This window comes from Nicotiana tomentosiformis, chromosome 5, assembly GCF_000390325.3.
Source record: "Nicotiana tomentosiformis chromosome 5, ASM39032v3, whole genome shotgun sequence".
Classification (NCBI taxonomy): domain Eukaryota; kingdom Viridiplantae; phylum Streptophyta; class Magnoliopsida; order Solanales; family Solanaceae; genus Nicotiana; species Nicotiana tomentosiformis.
This window is the reverse complement of record NC_090816.1, coordinates 128,815,313-128,826,341: the sequence shown is the minus strand read 5'-3', so window position 1 is coordinate 128,826,341 and position 11,029 is coordinate 128,815,313.

Here is an 11,029-nt window from a genome sequence, read left to right as displayed (position 1 = left end):
ATATGCCAATGTGTTGATCATTGTTGCGTAAGTAGTCAAATCTGGAGGGGAAAAGGGCTAACCTTTGTTTGTTTGAAGAAAATGAAGCACGAAATCCCTAGGTTCGGTATGGTCCAAAACAGCCCACCTTGCTACTTGACTGGTGGAAAGACCTTGCACCTTGTGACAAATATCATGTGAGGAGAGTACTTGGTGACTTGCCATCCTTGCTAAACATTCGACAAAATAGGGAATTGATTGAGGCCGCTACCATGTTCTGGGATGAGAAAAGAGTTGTTTTCCGATTTGGCAATATAGAAATGACTCCTCTGTTAGAAGAAATAGGAGGCTTCGCCAAGTTGCCATGGGATAGTCCGGGATTACTGGTACCGGAGAATCACACTCCCCGCGGTTTTATGAAAATGTTGGGTTTTAAGAAGAATGATGAACTGCTCTGTCTAAAGAAATCATACATCCCTTTTGAATTTCTTTACGAGCATTATGGGCATATCAAGTCATATTGTCTTCACCATGATGAACTCGCCATTACTTCCTTGGGTTGGGTGCACCGCCGAGTTTATGTGTTCGTTGTCTGCTTTTTGGGGTTGTTGATATTTCCAATGAAATGAGGAAGGATTCATACTCGCTTAGCCATGGTCGACAGGACCTTGATGGATGGCATCGAGGGACACACTTATACCATCATCCCTATGATCTTAGCTGAGATGTACCGCGCTCCAGATCGGTGCAAGCGAGGATTTGGACACTTTGCGGGTTGTAATCTATTGCTACAAGTTTGGTTGCTAGAACACTTTCAGAGAGGAGAGTACCATCAAGAGCTTCTGCGAAGGCCATTGAATGACTACATAGCCAACCATCACCCAAAGAAAATGACGTTTATTCCAGACAGGTTTGCACAGCCTGGAAATGCTGTAAGTTGGGTGCGTTTCTTCAGCAATCTGATAGACGAGAAGGTACATTGGATGTTTTAATGATTTCCTAGTAGTGATTTCATCATCAAGTTAAGGGGGACTACTCATTTGGTACTGATCGGGTTGCGAGGCATCTATTGTTACGCTCCTATAAGGGTAATGAGACAAGCTAGAAGGAAACAAGTCATACCTCGGGTTTCCAACATGGTCAAGTACAAAGTAGATTTCAAGGGAGACGACATTCAATTCAAGTCCGAAGTGCAACATATGTGGAACCAAAAGATCAGTGTGGAAAGAGAAATATCGAGCCAGACAAGTATCATGCTGGTCATATGTACTACTATCTATCATGGCTGGAAGACGACGTAGCAGGGGACGTCAAGCCAGGAGTGAATATAAAGGATAAGATCATAGATGAAGTGGCCGAGGCACAAGTTAAGTACAAGAGGCTACGCAAAAGGGTGTTTGAGTCCGAAGATAAAAATCTGGAGCAGCACAAAGTGAACATGGAGGCGATAAGGGAATGGAAGGAGATTGCCACTAAGTCAACAGAAAGATTGGAATACTTGGAACATGGATTGATGGAGCTAGAAGGGAAGATGAGAAAGAGACTCTTGGACTGTCAAGGCATGCACGACGATGAAGGAGGAAATCTAGCAAAAGCTTACTTATTGTTGGATATGCACGATCTGGGAAACCTAATTGATGGGGTCAAAAGAGACAAGCATGGAAAAGGTCCTTCAGGGACCTAGTAGATTAGGAGATAATGTTCCTTACTGCTTTTTAGCTTAGATTAGATTTCGATGTAATAAGGCTTGATGCTATTAGTGAATTTATTATTATTGTCGATTTAGTGAAAGTTTGTTTTAGCCTATTTTCGCATTAATGAAATGAAGCAAAGTTGGCATCAATTTTTTCCAAGTCTATGTGTCGCTTAGGCCTACCTCAGGCACAATAAGGTATCCATAATTAGGACGTGAATTATTGCATGAATTTTTGAAACGTGTTTAAATACTGCAAACATTCTTTTATTTTCACCTTACTAACTTTGTTACCTTTTGCTTTTTCTTTTCTTTTTTGATTATTCCCATTCCCAAAGGTTGGTTCGTGCATACTGGCATCATCAACATACCACACTAGATCCAGAGGTCCTCCACCTAGCGACCCGAAAGGCAAAAGCAAGGGAAAAGGGAAGATAGATAATTTAAGTATCAGGAAAGACAATGCTACTGTGGAAGAAAATGTGGAAACTTCAAATGGCAGAAGTAATCCGGGGCAGAATGAGTTGGTCTTATGTTTGGAGCAGAAAATCCTGGAACTACAGGGCGAGCTTGAACAGGTCCGAAATCTGGCAAACCTCTCCCTTACTCTCAATGTTCCCGACATCAACCAGCAAAACCCCACTACCCAGAACCAAACACCACCACAAATCACACAAAACCAGAATCCACCGCCAAATCCTCTTGCACCACACCAGTATCACGTACCTCCCCAGAACCTTAACCCGCCACCAATGCCGACCCCTCAACACCACCATTATCCAACTCAATACCCGCAAACCAGTACTTATCACACCCCTCAAAATGCACTGCAACCCACTCCTGATCCCCAAAACTCGACCAACGACCATCCATATACCCAAGTTCCGGGAACTCATCAAAGAAACCCGATATATGTGGAAACCTTACCCCATACCCCGCAGCAAACCCTATACATACCTGAATAGGCTGAAAAAGACCTTCTTATTAGAAACATGGCAGAGGAGCTCAAGAAGCTCACAGGGAGAGTCTAAAGTGTTGAAGGTGGTAAAGGCATTGAAGGTCTAAACTATGAGGACCTATGTATTCAGCCGGATGTGGAACCGTCGGAGGGTTACAAACCTCCCAAGTTCGAAATATTCGACGGTACCGATTATCCGAAGGTGCATCTGAGAACATACTACAACAAGCTTGTAGGGGTGGGCAAGAATGAACAAATCCGCATGAAACTGTTCATGCAAAGCCTTACAGGAGACGCTTTGTCTTGGTATATCAGTCAAAACCCAAAGAAGTGGGTTAGTTGGGTGAGTATGGCATCCGATTTCATGGATAGATTCAGGTCCAACACGGAAAATGCACCATATGTTTTCTACATTCAAAACCTCAAGAAGAAGCCGACAGAAACCTTCTGTGAGTATGCTACTCGTTGGAGATCAGAGGCTGCAAAGGTAAGGCCAACACTTGAAGAAGAACAAATGAACAGGTTCTTTATCAGAGCTAAAGACCCGCAGTATTATGAAAGGTTGATGGTTAATGAAAATCACATGTTCTCTGACATCATCAAGCTAGGAGAAAGAATAGAAGAAGGAATTAAGAATGGGATGGTAACCAATTTAGAGGCACTGCAGGCCACGAATAAGGCATTGCAATCAGGAGGTATTTCAAAGAAGAAAGAAGTAGGTGTCGTGATGGTAGACCAGGTCCCAAAGCCTCCCCTCACATACCAAACACCTTCATCCACATATCAACCCTCACCCCCGAAATACCAATACCCTGCCACCTACCATACCTACAATGTTCAACCTGCATATTACCATTCACATCCACCCGCCCGCCAAAACTACCCGAAGCCACATCCAAATTTTGACCGCAGACCTCCTAGACAATACACCCCAATTGCTGAACCCATAGACCAATTGTATGAGATACTGAAGGCCACTGTTATGTTACCCCTATTCCTACCGTTGTTGTGGAGAATCCCTCCCAATGGATCAACCCCAACAAAATATGTACTTATCATTCATGCATGAAAGATCATACCATTGAGGAATACCTCACGTTGAAAGACAAGATTTAAACGTTGATCGACACTAAGGTTATTCAAGTAAAGGAAGTTGCACCAAATGTTCGCAACAACCCTCTCCCGGATCACAGAGGTGAGGAAGAAAATGTGATAGAAACTGACGAGGAATGGGATCAGAAAGGGTCCATTAGACTCATTCGAGAGGGATACACCCCTAAAACATCTCCGGTCACCCTCACGCCAATTGTGGTACAAACCCAGGCGCCATTTGAAGTTGAGGTAACTACACCTTTCACTGTGATGGTAGCTCCCACACCATCTTACAAGTCTGATACCATCCCATGGGATTATGTTGCGGAAGCAAGAAGAAAAGGAAAAGCCAAAATGGATAAAACAGTTGTCGTGCAAGGTATGACTAGAACTGGCAGAGTTTACACACCTAAGAATCTGGGAGCAACGAGTAAGGAAGCTTCACCTAAGCCACCTATTGTCAAGACTAGCACTGACAATTTTTGGAGGAAGATACAAGCAAGGGAGTACTCTGTTGTTGACCACTTGAACAAAACTCCTGCTCAGATATCCATCTTATCACTGCTGCAAAACTCAGATGCACACAGGAATGCTCTGATGAAGGTGTTAAGTGAAGCTTATGTACCCGCCGGCATCACTGGTGGAGAGATGGCTAACATGGTCGGATAGGTATTGGAGAGCCACAAAATCATTTTCCACAAAGATGAATTACCACCAGAAGGACTGAGTCACAACAGGGCGTTTCACATCATAGTGCAATTCGAAGATAAGTTCATCGCCATGGTCTTGATAGATGGAGGTTCGAGTCTTAACATATGTCCACTAACCACTCTAAAAAGACTGGGTAAAGGCCTGCACGAGATACGAATGGGAAGCATGAATGTGAAGGCGCTTAATGGATCTCAAAGAGCCACCATTGGAGAAATCAACCTCAATCTACAGATGGGTCCAACTTGGTTTGATGTCGAGTTCCAAGTGCTAGATATATCTGCTACTTACAATCTATTGTTGGGACGGCCATAGATACATGCAGCTGGGGCAGTGGCTTCAACTCTGCACCAGGCTGTGGAGTTTGAGTGGAATCATCAGGAGGTGATCATCTATGGAGATGGGAGCAACCCCATCTACACCAACCAAATTGTTCTAGTCGTTGAAAATATAAGGAAGCTGGGTGGAGAAACATATCATCGCATTGAATGGATTAACGCAATTGAAAAGGACCAATGGTGGAGCAAGAAGATAGAAAGCATATTGTTGTGGACGGGGTATGAACCAGGCAAGGTCTCGGTAAAAAGCTTCAGGGGATCACCAAACCCGTACAACCATAGTACCATGGCACGACTTTTGGACTCAGATATGAATACACATTGCAAGAATATTAGGATTGGACACCACCATGGCGTGCTCCTTATTATCCACTAGAACAACCCGTACCACCTCTGCACCAGACATTCCATCAGGCTGACATGATGTGGGGATCTGAGGAAGATAAGGTTTTGGCTGACATGAGGAAGCTGTTTCTAGATGAAGAAGACATGGACTGCAGTGCAATTGTTGAGGAGGAGGAAGACCTTACCATTCAAACCATGGAATAAGGAGTTGTTCTTAAGAACTAGACCGTTGCACCATCCCGGGCTCGTCGAGTTCCTGGGTAGCCTGGCAAATTAGCATGAATTATTTTCAAATAGTTTTGAGCATTTAAGACATTTTGTCAGTATTTTGTTTTGAAATAATTACTCGAGCCATCGAGTTGTAATTATTGACATTTTTTAAGTTTTATTAATACATTACTGCTTTTCATATTTATTATTATTTTTCTACATTCTTTTTAGCATAATTATTACATATCCTGATGAACCCACAACTGTGACATGTAATGAGACAACGCAACATAAGGACAGTGATTCGAAAGATCTGGAAGATGATATAATACCTGAAGAAATCGTCAGAAAAGTAGAGAACTTTGAAAACAAACCGAAGTCTAATTTGGAGGAAACTGAGGCCGTTAACTTAGGGGATTCCGAAATGGTCAAGGAAATGCGTTTAAGCATTCATCTATCACCGTCAGAGAAAGAAGAGTATATCAGATTCCTAAAGTAGTATGAGGACATCTTTGCATGGTCCAATGACGATATGACTAGTTTAAGCACATCCATAGTAGCTCACAAGCTACCCACCAATCCCATGTGTCCACCGGTAAAGCAAAAGCTCAGAAAGTTCAAGCGAGATATGAGTTTGAAGATAAAAGAGGAAGTCACCAAGCAAATCAAAGCCAAGGTTCTCTGATTGGTCGAATACCCGACTTGGTTGGCCAACATTGTGCCCGTTCCGAAGAAAGATGAAAAAGTTAGAGTATGTGTTGATTACCGAGATCTAAACAGAGCAAGTCCTAAGGATGATTTTTCGCTACCCAACATACACATACTGATTGACAACTATGCCAAGCATGAACTCCAATCCTTCGTGGATTGGTTCGCAGGATACCATCAGATCTGGATAGATGAAGAGGATGCCGAAAAGACCGCCTTTATCACACCATGGGGAGTATATTGTTAGAAAATGATGTCGTTTGGTTTGAAGAATGCCGGGGCCACCTACATGAGGGCCATGACAACTATTTTCCATGACATGATACACAAGAAAATAGAGGTATACATGGATGATGTTATTATCAAATCTAAAAGGAGTTCGGATCACATAGCAGATTTGAAGAAATTTTTTGACCGGCTTCGGAAATACAATTTGAAGTTGAATCCTGCAAAATGTGCCTTTGGAGTCCCTGCTGGAAAGTTGTTAGGTTTCATCGTCAGTCACTGAGGTATTGAGTTAGACCCGTCAAAAATCAAAGCTATCCAGGACTTGCTGCCTCCAAAGAATAAGAAAGATGTGATGATTTTTCTAGGGTGCCTCAATTATATCAGTCGCTTTATAGCACAATCAACCGTGATATGTGAGCCAATCTTCAGAATGCTGAGGAAAGATGTTGCAATGAGCTGGACTGAAGAATGCCAGAAAGCCTTCGACAAAATCAAGGAGTATTTATCTAAACCGCCCGTGCTGGTACCACCAGAACTAAGAAGACTTATGTTGCTTTATATGTCTGTGTTAGATGGGGCTTTTGGTTGTGTTCTAGGACAACATGATGAAACTAGAAGGAAGGAGCAGGCGATATATTATCTGAGCAAGAAGAGCATGCGATATATTATCTGAGCAAGAAGTTCACGCCTTATGAAGCCCGGTACTTTTTGTTGGAATGCACTTGTTGTGCTATGACATGGATAGCCCAGAAGCGGAGACATTATTTCTGTGTGTACACTGCATATCTCATATCAAGGATGGATCCGCTAAAATACATCTTTTAGAAATCCATGCCTACGGGTAAGTTAGCAAAGTGGCAAATATTGTTGAGTGAGTTCGACATCGTCTATGTAACTTAGAAGGCAGTCAAAGGGCAAGCCTTGGTGGATCACTTGGTAGAGAATCCCGTATACGGAGAATACGAACCATTGAAAATGTATTTTCCCGACGAGAAGGTATTGTTTGTAGGAGAAGATATCACTGAGGCGTACGATGGTTGGAGGATATTCTTCGAAGGAGCAGCAAACTTCAAAGGAGTGGGTATCAGAATTGTCTTAGTATCAGAAACCGGTCAACATTATCCGGTATTCGCAAAACTCAGGTTTTCGTGCACTAACAATATGGCAAAATATGAGGCTTGCATCCTGAGACTCAGGTTGGTCATTGACATGAACATTCAGGAGTTGTTGGTAATCGGAGATTCAGATCTGTTGGTGCACCAGGTTCTAGGAGAATGGGCTACAAAGAACACCAACATATTGCCATATTTGCACTGTGTATAAGAGATGATCAAGAGGTTCACAAAGATAGAGCTCAAACATGTTACAAGGATTCAGAATGAGTTTGCAGATACATTAGCCACTTTGTATTCCATGATACAACACCCAGATAAGAATTTCATCAATCCTATCCCAATAGGAATTTATAAGCATCCAACTTATTGTGCTCATCTTGAAGAAGAGATTGACGAAAATCCGTGGTTCCACGATATCAAGAAATACTTGGAAAGGGAGAATATAGAGAGCACGCTACCCATACTCAGAAGCGCACGCTTTGAAGATTGGCCAACCATTTCTTTCAAAGTGGAGGAATTCTGTACAGAAGGACTCCTGATTTAGGTTTGTTGCGATGCGTCAATGCCAAGGAGGCATCTAGATTGCTCGAGGAAATACATGCCGGAACTTGCGGATCCCACATAAATGGTTTTGTTCTAGCCAAGAAGATATTAAGAGCAGGGTATTTCTGGATGACTATGGAAACAGACTGGATTAAATATGTTTAAAAGTGTCACCAATGCCAGATACATGATGATACGGGTACCACCCAACAAACTTAATGCAACAAGTTCGCCCTGGCCCTTCTCTGCTTGGGGTATGGATGTCATCGGACCAATCAAACTCGCTGCTTCAAACGGACATAGGTTCATTCTGGTAGCTATAGACTACTTCACAAAATGGCTTGAAGTCGTATCCTATAAGGCTGTAACTAAGAAGGTTGTAGCAGATTTCGTTCGGGACCGTATCGTTTGTCAATTTGGAGTACATGAGTCAATCATTACTGACAATGCTGCTATCAATAGTGACTTGATGAAATCCATATGTGAAAAATTCAAGATCAAGCATCGGAACTCTACAGCATACATGCCGCAAATGAACGGAGTCGTAGAGGTCACCAACAAGAACATCAAGAAGATATTGAGGAAAATGGTAGATAATTACAATTAATGGCACGAGAAGCTACCGTTTTCTTTACTCGGGTATCACACCACAGTTCGTACCTCAACTGGGGAAAACCCTATCTACTGGTCTACGGTAATGAAGTTGTTATCCCTGTCAAAGTGGAAATCCCTTCTTTGAGAATCATACAAGAAGTCGAGCTCAGCGACGCAGAATGGATATAGAACTGGTATGAACAATTAGCTCTCATTTATGGAAAAAGAATGAACGCAGTATGTCACATCAACTCTACCAGAATAGAATGGCAAGAGCTTTTAACAAAAAAATCTGGTCGAGGCAATTCACGCCGGGGCAATTGGTACTAAAGCGAATCTTCCCACATCAGGATGAAGCAAAGGGGAAATTCTCACCCAACTAGCAAGGCCCTTACATAGTTCACCGGGTATTAACAGGAGGAGTATTTATACTTGTAAAGATGGATAGGGAGATCTGGCCAAAACCTATCAATTCGTACGCAGTCAAGAGATGCTATGTTTAATATTATGTTTGCACTTTCTATTTGATATAACTGAACTAAGCTTGACCTCATTCCCGTTAATAAGGGATATGTAGGCAGCCCTGTGGGTTCCATCACATCATAATAAAATCTCCATTCCCCCTATGGTCAGAAACTGGGGAAAGATCTCGAGTTTGCCCGATCTCATCATGTTTGGAACCGCCAAGGAATGTATCGCCAGAAGTACGCATTTAAACTGGAGCAGAATTTTGAGGAGGATCCTCAAAATTCTGAATCAAGGAGGTTGCAATGTCTCAAAACTGCGTCACAGTTATCAGTTCATCAAAATTATTTGATCTCGTGCATTATCACTTATTTAAAACAACTACATTTTTACAAATAATTTGTCAAATAGATGCATGTTTTTCGAAATTTTGTTTCTATGGCAGCCAGACGTTACCCAAGGTGACTCAAGCAGGACCTTAAGACAAGAGAAAAGGCAAAGCAAGGAATCGAGAGCACGAACCAACCTTCCCCCTCGCCAAAACTCACAATTTTTCTCTGGGCGCAGGCACAATGAACATAACAGGAACATCCACAAATACATACACATGGCAAGATCACTATCTTCACACCAAAAATAATCGCCAAACGCAAACCCATCAAGCTAAGAAATGCTTTACTCTCTCGCAGTTATTCATTGCTTTTCTTGCATAGGGGTAAGCACTGCCTCCATATTGCATAAGGCTAAGCATTACCTTTCCTTGCACGAGACTAAGCACTGTCTCCATTCTTTGCATGAGGCTAAGCACTGCCTTCATATTGCATAAGGCTAAGCACTGCCTTTTCTCTGCATGAGACTAAGCATTGTCTCCATACCTTGCATGAGGTTAAGCACTGCCTCCATTATTGCATAAGGCTAAGCACTGCCTTTCCTTGCACGAGACTAAGAACTATCTCCATTCTTTGCATGAGGCTAAGCACTGCCTCCATATTGCATAAGGCTAAGCACTGCCTTTTCTCTGCATGAGACTAAGAATTATCTCCATACCTTGCATGAGGCTAAGCACTGCCTCCATTATTGCATAAGGCTAAGCACTGCCTTTCCTTGCATGAGACTAAGCATTGTCTCCATTCTTTGCATGAGGCTAAGCACTGCCTCCATATTGCATGAGACTAAACATTATCTCCATTCCTTGCATGAGGCTAAGAATTGCCTCCATCATCCCATAAGGTTAAGCATTTCCTTTCCTTTGCATGAGACTAAACACTGTCTCTATTCTTTTGCACAAGACTAAGCATTGTCTCCATTCTTTGCATAGGACTAAACACTGTCTCCACCTTGCATAAGGCAAAACACTGCCCCTAACTTTGCATGAGACTAAGCATTGTTTCTGCTCTTTGCATCGGGCTAAGCACTGCCCTAATCTCATATAAGACTAAACCTTATCTCGTCTCATTCTCGCATACGACTGAGCATCACCTGTTTCTTTTGACAAGCGATCTATATTACCACACCTTTGTATTTCATGGACTGAAACATTGCCACATTGTCCAAAGGCATCATAGTCTGAGGGCATCATCCTCATAGCCCGAAGATATCATGTCATGGCTGGAGGATCTCTCGAAGCTACACATCATTATTCAAAGGCGTAATAGTCCAGAGGCACCATCCTCATGGCCCAAGGACACCATTTCATGGCCTGCGAATCCCTTATCATACGCTTCATGACCCAGGATGTCATGGTCCAAGGACATCATCCTCAAACGTCCGAAGACAGCCCTCATGGTCCAAAAGGGAATTGGCACCATGTTTAAATTATGCAATAACCCCATATATTCGTGTGCATCGTGTTTTAATTTTTGCAGGTAAATCGGGAGGTAACCGTTCTACAAATAGGAGCAATTCTCGCTCCGATTTTCATTCACAACATTCGCATCCTTTGATTATCTCAAGCGTAACCGACGACCAGTAATTGATTACTTTTTGTTCTATAACCGTCCAAATATCTGCCTCGAACATCTGTCATGTTCATTTCACATTTATGGCTCCGCCC